Here is a 16347-nt window from a genome sequence, read left to right as displayed (position 1 = left end):
ACGTGTTCAGCCCAGTGTATCCTCTGGCCTGAAATGCCCCCGAGGTTGCGTCTCAAGGGCTCCGTACTCTGACTTCGCACTTTGGAAGATGAAATAAATGAGATATGAGGTCCGAGCCGTCTTGCATTTTTTTTTTTTTTATCTAGGGAAAGAGGGCACGAAGTGACATGGAAGCAAGGGCTCGGGGCTGTGTGCCTTGAAGAAGTGCCAGGGGGAGGGAGAGCAAAGATGGGCAAAGCCAGGGAGGGGGCTTCCAAAATCCTTTCCAAAAAGAAGTGTTTGCAAACGCATCCTGGGTGGGGAGATGCCACAGATCCTCCCGGCACAGGAGGAGGAAAAGGAACCCGTTACTGACAGCGAAAAGCAAAAGAATCTGCTTTGGTCTACCTGGTCTGAGCGATTCTATCGATAGATGAAGAGGGTGGGCCTACAGAGGGAGCTCTGTTGAAATTCTCCCAATGTGTGCTTCGGTTCTTCCCGTGAACTAGGGGGAGATGTAAACTTTTCTTAAGCCGAGTGGTTGAAACTCAGACTAAACTTTGCTGAGGTGGTCCCCGCATGGTGTGAGCATGTGCTGGGGAGAGAAAGGAAGAGAGAGGAAGAGAGCCTGCGTTTGCCTATTGCTGACGGAGAAGGTGAGCCGAAGAGAAACTTCATATGGGATATTCGCTTTCACCGGAGGAATACACGAGGCCTTGAGAATAAACTCTGCGCCGACAGAAGACGCAGCCGTGAATCTTTCATTTGCCACACAACCTGATCAGAAATGTCCAGGTTTGGGGCAAGGCTGCAAAACAAAGAAAACAAAATTCCCCTCAAAGTTCATAAAGGTCATCTGGGGGAATTAACTGAAATATAAAACAACCCAAAAGGAGTGCAACTCAAAGAAAGTGAAGGGCAAGTCTCCAATCATCTCCAGAGAGTCTCAGTCTGGCCTCGCTGGGCCTGGCGTAGGACCCAAAAATTCTCATCTCGTTGGTCTCAGCTGGGTGAATGTTTGGTTAAGAACAGAGTGGCAGATGCCACGTTTTCTAACTATGGCAAGAAAATATTCTAGAAGCCAGGAGTGAGTTTTGTTTTGTTTTTTTTAAAAATATTTTTATTGATTTCAGAGAGGAAGGAGTGTGGGAAGAGAGAGAGAGAGAGAGAGAGAGAGAGAGAGAGAGAGAGAGAGAGAGAAGCATAAATAATGAGAGAGAATCAGTGATTAGCTGCCTCCTGCACACCCTACACTGGGGACTGAGCCCACAATCCGGGCATATGCCCTGACCAGGAATCGAACTGTGATCTCCTGGTTTAAGGGTCGATGCTCAACCACTGAACCACGCCAGCCAGGCGGGAGTGAGTTTTTAAGACGACAGCCTCAGCTTTCTGTCCACGCCTCCACGCCTCCGGATACCACTTCACAATTGAGGATGAGTACAGCAAGTCCTGTTTTCTTTCTGATGCTTGAGGGGCTATGTGCTTTTGGGGAAATTACTGACCCTTTCTGAACCTGTTCCCTCCACTATAGAGATACAGGCTCTGCCGTATAGGTTTGTTATGAAAATTAAGTGAGAAAACACAAGCTGCCATGTCCTAGGACTCTACGTTTAATTAGCCTTCACTCTTTTTTTCCCCCCTCCCAAATGATATCAACTACTGGAATATCTTCAGGATGATCTCACCCAGACTCATATTTACAGGATTTATGTTTGCAAAGCCTTTGTTTTATGGGCAAACATTCACCCTGCTGTTACCTCTTTGAACGTAAGGAATGGTTCCGTCCACAAAGGGAGGAAAGGAAGGCCAGAGGAAAAGCCTGATCTGATCACAAGCAGCGGGAACAGACCTTAGAAGGCACGCTCCTGCCATTTTTTACTGGAGGAGACGCGCGGCAGTGATTAATTTTCTCGCTTTTAAAAATTCGGAAGCCACGGAGCTGTAATTAGAGACGTAATTAACAACTCCCGCTAGTTAGCGCGTGGCCGCGGGTGCTGTTGGTCTGGAATCTGGATGAAAAAGGGTTTGATCCCCTAAGAGCCCTCGCGTCCCAGACTGAAACGAATGCTGGGTGGGTTTCGCCATGAAAGAAACGATCCTGGCGTGGAGGGGGGCTTGCGATCACAATTACTTTTAACTAACGGCGACAGGAGAAGTGGCAAGTGTGCGCTGGGGAACAGAGACGGCCCCGTCTGGCCGGGGAAAGAGAAAAGGAGAAAAGCCCAGCGGCGCAATATCGCTGCGCCTGGGGTTGACATAAGACAATCAGAAACAAAGTTAGCCTCCCACCGAGAGAGAGAGAGAGAGAGAGAGAGAGAGAGAGAGAGAGAGAGAGAGAGAGAGAGAGAGAGAGGGGGGAGAGAGGTTGCACCAGTAAATTTTTATGTGAGAGAAACAAAAATGGGAGGGATTGTGGCAGAACCCTATTATAATCCTAGTGGTGGGGGGAGGGGGGGACCAAGGATAACACGGAGGCTCGGGGTTTTGTGTGACAGTAAAAGATGCTCCCTGTCACTTTAATCCACAATGGAGCCGGGCGCCGGGCCCACGGGCGGGGGGCAAGGGGGGCTTCTTCCCGGAGCCCCGCTGAACCTCCCCTTCGCAGGCGGCTTTGTTCCGAGGCTTGTTAAAAGTTGGAGCCCGGGGCCCGGGGGAGGCGGGAAATATTTAGGGCAGTGAGGGAGCAACTAATAGGTTTCCCCAACGACAGGAACAGGAACTGGATGTACAAGGAGAAAGCGGGCTTTGGTGGTCAGGGCGATGAATGGCTGGCCTTGCGACAAAACGATGACACTGCGGGGGATGGAGGGGGTGTAGGTCACAGGGTACACATGTTCGGTGGTACATTCTGAGGACTGAATGTACAGCGTGGGGACTACCGGTGAATAATAAAGTATTGTGTACTTGAAAGTGCGGAGGGTAGAGTGTGGGCATTCTCACCGCACAGACAAAAAAAAGTTAACTCTGTGCCGTGATGTGTTCATGATCTTGATCTCAGTCCTCCTTCCACAATGGATACCATCGTACCCTCTACCTAGGAGCGGTGTTTGCCAATTATTCCTCCATCAAGCCAAAGAGTGCTATAAATAGGGCTCTGGCTAAGCTCAGAAATGAAAAAAAAAAATAATGACAAAGAAAAATGAATAAAAAACGACACTGATTTACTGATTTAGGATTTGTTTTAATGCAGGCTTTGGCCGGCATGGAATTCACCTTTGCCTTAGAAAGAGCAGTTCATGAAATAGAGGAGAAAAAGGAAGAGCCCACAGTGAACACTCAGTTGCTCTTTCCAGCTGCTGGACAGCACGTGGTCCAGCCACATCCTGTAGGCCCTGCAAAGCCCTAACAGCTCACGCCTGCCCCACGACCGGATGTGCCCTTTAATATTCAGCATCTGCCTCTGGAAACACGTACTTCATTAACCTTTGTGGGAGATCAGAATGACACTTTTTTTTTCCCCCTCCTAGTTTATCTTCCACTTCTGTCGCCTACTGAAGTCAAAAAGGAGAGAAACAATGAATGCCTTTCGTTTTATCTCAGTTCTCTCATAAATAAACGGACAATAAGTAACATTTCTTCGAATGGTGTCAGAGGTTATCATTAATACTCTGGAACACCAATAATATTAGATTCCCCTATGACCACGTTTGCCCTAACGTCCATAACACCCAGGTGTTGACATACCAAGGGAAGGGACGAAACCAAGGTCATATAAATTTAACTATTTAAAAACTCAAAACGCTCCTCACCGTATTCCTCACTTCAGCATGCAGGCCACAGAGTAGGAAAAAAAAAAAAACAACGTGTGAAAATACCTTTTTGACCTAATGCTAAGCGTGAGTCCCAGAATATAGTCAGGCCTTCTGCAGCCAGACATGAGTATTAGCTCCTTGCCCAACAAACAGGCGATCTGCAATGAATCTAACAAGAAAACGTACCTCTTCAATTGCTTGCAGAAGAATTTTAAGAGGGGTCACCCTCTCATCCTATTTTTCTATACACAAACAATCGTTAATCGAGATGCCAATTTGTGTAGGTGAACTACCCTAATTGTGGATTTTACCCTGAGAACTCAAACTCACCAGATATTGTTTAAATAGTTGTAGCAGACATTTTTCTTTTTTATTTTCCTCCTCATTAAACTTTAATGGGTTTCAAAAGCATGTGACTGATATGTGATCAAGTTGTTTCCATTTAAATGTACTGATTTTCACCCAGCCAGCGTGGCTCAGTGGTTGAGTGTTGACCTATGAACCACGAGGTCACAAATGGTTTGATTCCTGGTCAAGGTACATGCCTGGGTTTGGGCTCCACAGTAGGGGGCAACCAATTGATGTTTCTCTTAGATGTTTCTATCTCTTCATTCCTCTCCCTTCCTCTCTCTCTAAAAATCAATAAACTATTTTTAAAAGTACTGATTTCGAAAACAAATAACTGAAAAAACTGCCCCCCACCACACACAAAAAACTGCCCCCCACCAAATTGTCCACAAAACATTCTTCTTTCCTTCTGAAGCTTTTATGATGCCCTGTATTCATTAACCAGTCTCTTATATTAAACTTAAATGGCCAGTTGAGGCAAACAGTTCTGAGACCATTCTTCCACCACTGATTGAGACTGGGGTGGCAGGGATTGGGGGTACTATTCATTCAGTTAGCCTTCTGAGCTTTCTGGGCAGACTTCGTAACTTTGCCAGCTCCAGCTGCCTTCTTGACTACTGCTTGGATGACACCCACAGCAACTGTCTGTGTCATGTCACGAACAGCAGAACCGCCCAGAGGAGGGCAGTCCGAGATACTCTCACCACACACGGGCTTGCCAGGAACCATATCGATGATGGCAATATCACCAGATTTCAAAACCTTTGGGCCACCTTTCAGCTGTTTCCCAGAACGACGATCACTCCTCTCCTTCAGTTCAGCAAACTTTCAAGCAAGGCGAGCCGTGTGACAATCCATGCCGGCGTCTGTCCGGCGCTGATCTGGCCTGGATGGCTCAGGATAATCACCTGAGCTGTGAAGCCAGCTGCTTCCGCTGGTGGGTCATTTTGGCTTTCACCAGCCACATCGCCACGACATCTTTGACAGGCACGTTCTTGACACTGAAGCCCACACTGTCCCTAGGAAGAGCTTCATTCAAAACCCCACGGTGCCTTCGGACTTCACTTCAGTTGTAACGCTGACTGCAGCGAAGTGGCCACCACTGAGAACACCAGTCTTCACTCGGCCCACAGGGACTGTGCCCACGCCACCCGTTTGGTAGCCATCCTGGAGGGGCAGATGCAGAGTTGGTGGCAGGATGCAATCCAGAGCTTCAGGCAGTGGGTCCCACTGGCACTGCCATCTCTACGGGTGACTCTCCATCCCCCGAACCAAAAGGCATGTTAACACTTGGCTCCAGCACGTCGTCTCCATTCCAACCAGAAATTAGGACAAATGCTACTGTGTCTGGGGGGTAGCCCCTTTTCTTCATGAAGATGCCGACTTCTTGAACAATTTCCTCATATCCTTTCTGCCCGTGAAACTCACTTGGTTGACACCAACTATCAGCTGTTTCCCGCTCAGTGTGTCGGCCGGAAGGGCCTGTAGTCATGGTTTTGATGAAGTCTCTGTGACCTGGGGCATCAATGATGGCCATACAATACCTTCTGGTCTCGAATGTCCACAGGGAGCCGTCAGTGTGATACCACGCTCACGTTCAACCTTCCGTGTGGGAAGCCGTGTTCCGTGGGGCCCGAGGGCAAGGATGGAGCATAGGGTAGGGACGCCTACCTGCTCTCCCCTAAGCCTTCAGGGTCAACTAGGGACAGGGCAGACCATAGCCCCATTGTTAGGGAGTGCGTGTGATGCACGACTTATCTGGATGTTCCCAGCTAGGCTGTTCTCAATGATATCTAGCCAGATGCTTGCTCTATGTATCTTTTCCAAGAATGTCTTGAGGAGCTGTCGGGCAGCCTAGTCCTGGGAAAGGGGCACTTGGAGAAATGCCCAGAAAAGCCGCATAAATGTACGCCTGCAACTAATAAAGTTACTGCAGTCTCATCATGGACTAGCAGTCCTCCTGAAGTCCCGCTTTCTCTTGTCTTTATTTCTCTTAAAACCTCCTAGCCCTACCTCCAGGACCTGTGATGCCGGCTGGATCCGGTACTTCCGTTTATCCGAGACCCAGGCAGCCCTTCTCCACCTCAGCAGCGTCCTCCTTGTCAAACTTTCCCATGGTTCTTTGTCGATCCCCCCACATCTATAGATCTGCTGCCAGTAGAGGCAGGCTTGCGGGAATCTGGGTCTCCAATAATGACGATGTTGAAATGCATCTTTCACGACCCCCGTGTTCTGGCTGCAAACCCGTTGCGGAAAAGCAGAATTTTTTTTTTTTCAATCCTTACTGATTTCTGAATAAAGGATCCTTTTTATACTATAAAACCTTGTCCATGAGGCAGAGACGAAGTACGTTAATCTACCTTAGCCAAGTAAATTGTATTCAGAAAGTATTATTTTCTATGTGTAAGGTAGTGCGTCAGGCTCTGGGGGAATAGTATTTTTATAAAAACGGGGCTTTTTGAGGAAATACGCCCTACTTTCATGACAGTGATTAATATAAACATCAGGCAAGATGATTCAGATGACACTGAACTGACAGCAGAAAGCTACTCCTGGGACTGTGCTCGTTAAAGACACGACAGGGAGGGCACCTACAGAGAATGCTGTCCTGATCACCCCAGAATCCCCAGGGTCACAGCACAGGGCTGGGGCAGTAGGGTGTTTAATCAATATACATAGAAGAATGAAAATTGGTAATATATATATATAAATAAAATTAAGAGCTGTGTGGGCTGGAATGTTTAAAAGGGAGCTGCATAACAGAGATGTAAGTTGAGTTGGATCTCTGTTGAGGATGAACAGACGTAGGGAAAGAAGGCCTTACCTGGACGGGGCCTTCTAGGTTACACAAAGGAGGAAGGAAGAACAACACGGATAAAGGGAAAGGAATGAAGAAAGACCACCCAGATTGCGTTTAGGGTCTCGGTAAAAGAGCAGGGAGAGATAACGCTGGATAGGATGAGGTGGGCGCTTCATGGGGAGAGACATAATGGTGCTTCAGACCCACCTTGCTCGCTGGACTAGGTTTAGGGTTTTTAAGGGGCTGAGGGAACAGGCTGGCGGGACAAGTGTTAGTTGGAGGACCTTGGAACTTGGCCATTTATGGTAAAGGGGTGTCAGCACCGGATCTTCCTGGACAAGGGACCCTTGGAATCTGAAAGGGTCCCGGTGTTCAAGTTCCGGTTATGTCCCCAGGTTCTGTGGGGCCTGAGGGGTGGGGGTGGACTCTGGTTCCAGCTGGGGACAGCTGGAGGTCAAAGTTCCCTCCTCTACCCACGAGTCCACCGCATGACCTAACGGTTTTGCTCTGTTGTCTCTGGAAAGATCAAACAGGATAGGGCCATTCTGGGCGGGTTCTGCGGTGACAGCTCTGCTACATATGTGTGTGACTGATGGAGAAGAGATTTTGCACGTGTTTCTTATACCAACATCTCCCCAGTGAGGACAACCAGCAGAATATAAGCCCGGGGCGGGACCCACAGCCCTGCAGAGTCCTCCCTGGTACTCACAGACCCAAGTGAAATGTCCAAGGTCTTTCCATTTTTTTGTCAAAGATTGCAACCTAACTCCTCTCAAGAGCCAGGACCTCAAATCCTTGACTTTTTTTTTTTTTTTTTAATTTGGCTCAGATGAAAAACTGTTTCTCATGGGTCAGCCAGACTTTCTCGCCACCTCCATCTCCCTCCTCCTCTCCACTCCCCTCCCCCCCCCCCCCCCCCAATAGGCCTGTGTCATCAAGCCCTGGTGTGAAATTCCCTTCTCCCATGAGCTGGCCTATTGCTTCTCTCCTCCTGGGACATTATGAGTCCTGGGGACACTGTACATCACCGTGCACGCGTGGATACACACCGCTGTCTCAGCTATCGTGGCAAGCATTCATTCTGGTTTCTAGGCATCCTACATTTGCCACAGATAAGCATTTAGGAATTTTCCGATGCACTCCTTCCCGTAAAAGCTAAGCTAATCCACTTGATTAATATGCATACAATATTTCCATTTAACCACTGAAACCTTCCACTTGGTGTACAAGAGCCACCAGATTTTATGTTAATAAATTGGCACAAGGAGCGCCACACTATTTTTAAATTTCTGATTGAAGGAGAATCTGAGGGACACAGCTGGGTTCTCAGCAAACGCATGAACTAGAAAGATAAGTTGTTTCCTGTGCCCTCAAGACTTTTTTGGCATTATTTTCCTGCTAAATTGCAGATTTCTGTCCTTCAGAGAGGTCTTGAAGAGATCTGATTTCCTTCTGTTCTATTGTGCTGGCGTGAACGCCTTTGCAATTGAAAAGGAGGCCACGGAGGGTGGTAGGAACAGAGTCAGCAGAAGTTGCACAAAGTGAGGTGTGCGGCTTTGTGACTGGGTAGAGCGCCTGTGCTAATGAGGCCAAGGTCGTGGGTTCAACCCCTGAAAAGGCAGTCACTTCAGACAATTCCCTGCTGGAGGGCTGCACCCCTAAACTACCGCAGATTTGCTAGAAATCCAAAGATGAGAGGGCCGGGGACGTGGGTGGGAAAGGTGAGGGTGATGTACAGAGACTGATCACGCAGGTCCCTTGAGAGGGGACGGACCTCTGGTCCCAGGACTGGCCACTATCCAGGGAGGGGGGAGGGGCCAGGGGCAGGGTGGTCACTTCGGAAAGCCTCAGGGCCACCCGGCTGCCCAGAGGAGGGCTCACCATCTGTATCCGGTCAAGTACAATCAGGGTGCCCTGTGCTAGGTCTGCCTAGCTCCCTGGTGAGGATCAGGACATACACACACACTCGGAGACATGCAGGCAAACCTAGAGAGAGGGGCTGGGCTGTCCGTGAGAGGAGCAGAAATGGCACTGAGGACTCAGTAATAGGGGACATTTTCTTAAATCAAATTGGCCTTGCACAGGCCAGATGAAAGCATGCCTTGAACTTCGAAATATGAATACTTCACCCACTCTACACCTGAGGTCCACAAAAAAGCTGTGTGTGTGTGGGGGGGGGGGGGGCACACGGAGGAGGGGGAGGAAGAGACAAGGTGACTCCAGGAAATATAAAGGATATTTATAATGACCAACTGCCTCCTTGGGAAGCAGAAATAAAGTGGCTTAAAATTGTGATTATTTTGTATGTCTTTACATCGACAAGAAAAAATAAAGGGGATATTAACCTAAAGGCAAAAGAGGTAAGCCTAACACACAAACATAAATAGGAACTTCCTTTGTAATTCTCTATCTCAAATTCTAACACAGGCAACTGTGCTGTCCCAGGTTCCCCCTGATTCTGAGTCCTCCTGAAGACCAGCTGCTGCCAAAGTGTCACACCGAGCCCCGAACCTTCCCAAAGAAATTGAAGACATCACTCAGCATTTTTTAAAGAACCTCTGACCGATAGTGTGCCATCGGCGTATCCCACAGAAACACCACGCAGGGGCCTCCTACAATAGCTGCATCATAAACTGTTTCCAAACCTGGCTGTCTTACCTTTGCACAGAGCGAGGTTCTGGGGAACGGATACGTTTAAGAAAAAGGAAAGGGGTTCTACGCTGATGCTGCCCTCCCAGAGATGTAGGTAGGTCTGAAGACTGAGATGACAAACCCATCTTAGTTCTAGCATAAGATTAAACGATATTACAAACCCACAAAAGGACCAAATCCTGGTGTTCTTTTTACGGCTTATTAGGTAACGATTGATACATATAAAGGAATATATGTAGCTCTTGTGCAAATTCCAAAGCACTGTAATAAAAACATCTCCGAACCCGTAACAGGAGACGATACAGGCACAAGTCAGATGAATCCAATTTATTTGTTAAAATTTTAAAAATAATGCATTCGTTTGTTGAATTATCTTTTGGGGAAAGCAAAAGAGGTGGTAAAAATTGCATTCATTCAGCCTGGCCAGCATGGCTCAGTGGTTGAGCATTGACCTATGAATGAAGAGGTCATGGTTCTACCAGTATTCCTGGTCAGGGCAGATGCCAGGGGTTTCATGCTCAATTTCCCAGTAGGAGGTGTGCAAGAGGCAGCCAATCAATGATTCTCATCATTGAAGTTTCTCTCTCTCTCTCCCTCTTCCTTCCTCTCTAAAGTCAATAAAAAGTATGTATATTAAAAAAAAAAATGCATTCATTCAAGGAGAAACCAGCGACGCATTAAGGCCTGGTGTCCAGGTGTGAACGACACAGTCGATTCAGGCGGAAAGGGGCAGAGAGAGGAAGCTCAGACTGCAATAGGAAGACAGGGCTCCATCTGTGAAGAGCACAGAGCCTGACCCTTAGAAGACATTCAATGCCTATGTGACAATAAAAAGAAAGCGGAATTCAAGGAAACAACTTAACCTGCCTAACATTCAGTTTCCTCCTACCTCCCCGAGAGAATCAAAATAAGAACGTGCATGGAAATGCTTTCTGAGCTGTAAAGAGCAATGTGGTTGAAAGTAATACCATTTTATATAGATCTTCAGATTTTTTTTTTATTTTTTATTTTTTATTGAGAGGATTTTCTGCAATTGCTTTTGGGACGGAACGGGGCTAGAAGGTGGTTTTAACTCACCGGGGTTTGCATCTCACTGCAGGACATCCTGCTGCTGTTCTGTCTCTTTCATCTCAAATTGTTTCCAAACGGGCAGCTTGGGCACTGAGCCTCTATACGCTAACACAGACACGATGCTCCCTGCATAGGAAAACTTCGCATGTTACAGCACTTGGCACCTTTGAAGTCCAGAGGAGAGAGCGGAGAGGAGCCCTGCTATCCTTGCTGTGTGGAAAATTCTGTTTTCCTCCATTCCCCTTTTCAAATATGTGTTTAATGTCATAGTGAACGTGTGTTAAAGTGTCTAAGCACTTTGGAGCTAGAAAAGGCTTTTTAGGAAAAAAAAAAAAAAAAAGCTTTACCCCTGGCCAGTGTGGCTTAGTGGGTTGAGAGTCCTGTGCACTAAAAAACTGCTGGTTCATTTCCTTGTCAGGGCATCTGCCCAGTTTGTGGGTTCAATTCCCAATTGATTTCTCTTTCTCTCTCTCTATCTCCCCCCGGCCCCTGCTTCCCCCCCCCCCCCCCACCTCTTCTACTTTCTAATAAATAAATAAATAAATAAATAAATAAATAAATAAAAGGCCTTAAGTGGAACTCCCATTTGACCCAGTAATCCCACTTCTAGGAATAAATCCCAAGAAACTAGAAACACCAATCAGAAAGGATATATACACCCTATGCTCCTAACAGCGCAATTCACCATAGCTAAGATTTGGAAACAGCCTAAGTGCCCATCAACAGATGAGTGAATTAAAAAACTGTGGTACAGCTACACAATGGAATGCTATGCTGCTATAAAAAAGAAGGAATTCTTACCATTTGCAACAGCATGGATGGAACTGGAGAGCATTATGCTAAGCGAAATAGGCCAGTCAGAGAAAGATAAATATCACATGTTCTCACTCATTTGTGGAATATAATAAACAACATAAACTGGTGAACACAAACAGACTCAGAGACAGAGAAGCATCTATCAGACTGCCAAACTCAGAGGGGAAGTATGGGAGGATGGGGGTAAAGAGGAGAGAGCAACCTAAGGACTTGTATGCATGCATATAAGCCTAACCAATGGACATAGACAACAGGGAGGTGAGGACATGAGAGGGGGTAGGGAGGGAAAGGGGGGCAATGGGAGGATAAGGACACATATGTACCATCTTAATCAATAAAGAAAAAATAAAAAGAAAAGCTTTATCTGTGTAGGTTTATGATATCATTTCCATTAGGTTTTGAAAAATACTGCACTATTCTGGGGGCCTGAGTTTGAGAGCTGCTTCTTTTAGCTCTGGGTCATGGGCCATCTGAATGATGACTCCATTGGCCAACCATTTCCAGTATTTCCTTCTCAGTATCCCTCACTCCAACCCCAACACCATTAAAAACAAACAAAACAAAACCCACACACCCCTTCCTGAAATCACAACATTTGATCACACTACTTACCATTTGCCAGCAGAGCTCATCAAACAAATACCAGCCAGACACCGGGCCAGTCGGACCACTAACTCTGTGGTAGGGCTGTGCTGAGCCCCCGATTTCCACCATCTCGGGGCTAGTGTGGTGGGTGGGTATCAATGTGTACATTTTACAGACAAAGGAGTCTGGGAATTCAGAGAGGTAAAGCGATTCACCTAAAGACAAACCAGCAGGAAGGGATGAAGCCAGAATTCAAACCAAAGTCCCTCCTTTGCAGCCTCTAAATAAAAGAAAAACCTGAAATATGGCAATGTGGAAAGTGACAACACACTATCTCACCTGACATACAGATGGCTGAATTTTGTGTTCTTTAATGTACCTTCTTAGAAGAAATCTGTTGTCTGTATTTTTGAACCTTACTACCCATTGGGAAAAAAAAAAAAAAACACACACACACACACACAACAAAAACAAAACAAAAACCATGTGAAAAGAAGGTGGAATCCTCTATTAGGGCCAGTGTCCAATTTTTCACTCAGAAAACAAGGTAATGTGAGACGATGTGAAGCTATTTCTCCCCCTTGAGACTCCAATTCTCGGAAAATGTTCTGGGAATAAGTACAATCACAGCAGCCCTGCCGACAACACCTGTGGGCAGAGCAGCAAGATGGCCCTGACAGTTTGGTCAAACAGGAAGGAAGGGGGATGGACATTGCTACTGAACACATCGGGGGACTGTACATCTTTATAACCGCTGAAATAAGGTGTCTCCACCTGAATGCTTTGCTCATGCAAACCTTTTAAGTCTTAAAAGCACCCCTGAGTGGGCCAGACATAATACAAATTCCTTGAAACTGGGTTCCAACAGCTCTATTCCAAGGAAGTTCAGTGGGCCTTCCCACTTTCCCCCCATAATCTAAACAAATGAATAAAAAGACAATATTCTCGCCCTTAAATGACCCAGGAGCCAAGAGAATAAAAGATCATCAGGGGGGACGTTTGCCCACCTGAGGACCTGCATAGGAAGTGAATAATCAGATGGAACACTCACTGAGATTACAGCGAATTTTCCCACTTCTCCCTTTCGAAGACAATGTCAAGTGCTGAAATGTGTCACATACCAAGTTTGAAATATAATGTAAAAAAAAAAAAAAAAAGCCCCAAAAAACTGCCACAAAACGTTGGCCAATGCCAAAAACCTATGTTTGAATGTGAGTGGGTGTGTTCATAAAATGTATCTAAGAGGTCTGGTAAGGACAGCTCCCAATTAGAAGACGTTTATATTTTTAGAAGCTGCCTTCCAGCAGCTGAGGCAAGATTCACATCTTCCCAAGTGTCACCTGCCCGAACTGAGACAATATGTCTCAAATGAAAACCTCTCCGGCAGAAAGGATCCTTGGTCTGAACTGTCCTGACAGTAGCAATCCCAATCCAAGGTGGCCTAAGAGACGTCCCGTGGTTTTTGTGTTTAGTTTTGTTTTTCCAACTTAGAGAATGCAATTATTCCTCAAGCAATCACCTATTTTCCTCCAAAATAAGTTAAACCTTCATACAACGACTATGACAGGGAAAATCTCTAGGGGCCCATGTATCTAAGCACTATTGTTTTTATTAAACTTCCAGCATAAGAAAAGATAAGGAGTAGTTTTCTAAGGTAAGGGGTGGGGGGAGTGTGGTGGGTAAGGAGTGGGTTTTGCCCTGTTTGCTTCAATATTTGAGAGTTCTGTCCCTGCTCCCAGGAGGCACCATGGTGACAGACATCCAGGCGTTTCTCCAGGACAGCTGGACCGGCTGATCTGTCCCGGGTCACGCACAGTGGACAGAGGAAATAGTGCTAAATCTATGAGAATGATCTAACTCACTCCCAACTAATCAGAGGGAACAGAACTCACAGAGTGGAGTCGGAAGATATGTCTAATGTCATTCTAGCGCCACCGTATCCTGATTTCTTGTGTGTTACGTTAACTGTGACTTCAAACGGGAGGAAGTGAACCCTGGGTGTTGACAGGTCACACAAGCCAACAGAGAAAGGTGGGGGAGGTGCGGGAGAACCGCCCTGCTGCATGTGATAGCTCTGGTTCCCGGCCTAGGGCAGCAATTAGCAAACCTGACAAGTGTCATTCAGAAAACAAACGGGGAGGAGAGTGGGGGTGGGGGGCAAACTTTGTCACATAGGCAAAGCTGACCCTGACTGTGCATCAGTGTTCTAAGGCTGGGTGTGTGTGTGTGTGTGTGTGTGTGTGTGTGTATGTGTGTGGAACAGATAAAGTTAAGGACACTCACAGCTAAAGAAAAGCATTTCTCAGCCCTGCTTCTCCCATCTCAACCCAGAGATATCTAATCCCTAATTCATTTGAGGTGAGGACGGGGAACTACCAGCTGAGAGTACCTACTACGTGTCTGGCACCGCGAGTCTTCTCTCCCACCACGGACCGCTAGGATCCCTGACGAGGGGAAGGACACCCCTTCTGGGGTGGGTGATCCTGCTTTGCTCCCGCCACTCCTGCCACCCACGCTGCTTCAGGCTCTGAGCCACAGTGAGGCTCAGAAGATCAAGGGGACCAGTCGCAGCAGCCTTTTTAACTTTGGGAAAACCCAATGCTCACTTCACTCGCACATTGCAAAGTGGTGCCATGACCCTTTAGCTCTGGGCTCGCCAATTCAAAGCGCCACATCACATACAGCCCTGACGCTGCCCACCGCGATGATTCTGTATCTAGTTCCTTTCCAGATTCTCCCAAGCGGAAGACAGCTCTGTCAGGGAGTCCTCTGGCCAAGATTACTACGGCATTTAGCTTCTGTCCCTTCTTTTCAGGCGCCTTACTGCGGAATAAGGCGCACCCGTCTCGGAGATGGAGTCCTTCGGTGTAGGCTGGACTTGAGACCTGTATTCTAAAGGAAGCTGCGGGAACTCGGGTGCGCTCCACCTAGCCCAAGTTTCCGCACCTCAAAGATGAAGAAACTGAGGTTCGAAGAGAGTACAGCAGAGTCCATTTCTCAGAGAGCAGTGGGAGGCCAGCGACAGACTTCACTCCAACGCCATGCTTCCAGCCATGCTCATTTTACTGAGCACCTAACTGGGTGGGACATGGGCAAAACTGAAGAGACCACAGATTTCATTCCCTTAACTACGGGTGTGACTCTTTATACACAGTCACACTTCCTCTCTGGGCATTAGTTTTCCCGCTTGTTAAATGGTGCGAGAGGGTGTTGCGTGGGTGACTTCTAAAGTGCTTTTCAGGTCTGAAGCTATCATAAAGCTTGAGGCTATAATTACGTGTCGGTGTATGTGGGTATATACTCATACATACAAACAGACATATAGGGGATAGATCCTCCCTTCCTCCAGTGGATGGACAGAGGTAAACCCCACCTGCGGCCAGACAGTCCTGAGCTCTGAACCACCAATCAGCACCTGCCAAATACCCTAAGCCCCCCCTCCCCTTTCCTAAGTCCCTAGGTCCCTAATCACCAATCAGCGTGTGCTCAGTGCCCTAAGCCCCACTCCCTATCCTTAAAGGTGCTTGTACACTGGCCCTCGCTCTCTTCTCTCTCCGCCTCTCTCTCTGAAAGCAGCCGGCAGAGGTACTCTTCTCTTCAATAAAGCCTGTGTGTGTCCTGCCATCCCGGTCTCCAGCCTTCTCTATTTCATCTATCAATATGCATAGGATATGCTACAATTAAGTGCCATTTTCAACCACACATTTTTTTGCCTAACCCCCCAGTGACTGTGTCTCCCCGGTTCTGAGCCAGGTCTGATGCGCCCCATCAGTGCAGGCCCTTAGAACCCCAGGTGCGTGGCCAGTGTCCCTGGGGCTTCTCTCCAAACACCAAGTGCGGAGCGCCAGAAGAAGGAAGAAGAGGGAAGGCATGCACTTTCCATGAATATTCAGTGTCACTAAGTCCCTTGGAGGAAACAGCAAATCTGTGGCAGGGCCGGGCTGCGGGTAACAGAACACACCTCAGGAAGCGCAAGTTAAAGGTGACAGACTATGGCTGCCTGAACCTGGGGTCTCCCCACTCCACCCCCACACCCCAACCCCTGGCAATGCCCGGGGCGGGCAGCGCATGGCCTTGCGTGGAACAAGGCTGGCTCCACGCCCAGCCCACGTCTGCGGGCAGCACCCAGCTTCTCCCAGCTTGGCACAGCCCACGTGGGCAAACTCTGCAAACGTGCGGGACAGGGCCTGTGGCGGTGGGAACTTGGCTCCCGATCCCTGCATCACGTGGCTGGCCCAGCGGGGATCAAACCACCGGCCCGCCCGCCATTGGACCTCCCCCTAGACAACCCGCCCCCGACCCTCCACCTGAGCGGCCGGCGCTAGGACCCCGCGCGCCGCG

The 16347-nt window shown here is 47.8% G+C and overlaps 1 protein-coding gene and 1 pseudogene across 1 annotated transcript in view; both read right to left on the bottom strand.

Annotated features, from left to right (window-relative positions):
- The window catches only part of SMYD2 (SET and MYND domain containing 2), a 45307-nt gene that overhangs the window by 28541 nt on the left and 419 nt on the right, over positions 1-16347 (bottom strand). The gene's annotated exons all lie outside the window — the stretch shown is intronic.
- Positions 4332-7062, bottom strand: LOC123652569 (annotated as a pseudogene).

The sequence above is a fragment of the Pipistrellus kuhlii genome, unplaced genomic scaffold, assembly GCF_014108245.1.
Source record: "Pipistrellus kuhlii isolate mPipKuh1 unplaced genomic scaffold, mPipKuh1.p scaffold_m20_p_18, whole genome shotgun sequence".
In the NCBI taxonomy this organism is placed as follows: Eukaryota; Metazoa; Chordata; class Mammalia; order Chiroptera; family Vespertilionidae; genus Pipistrellus; species Pipistrellus kuhlii.
This window is presented reverse-complemented; position numbering and strand designations above follow the sequence as displayed.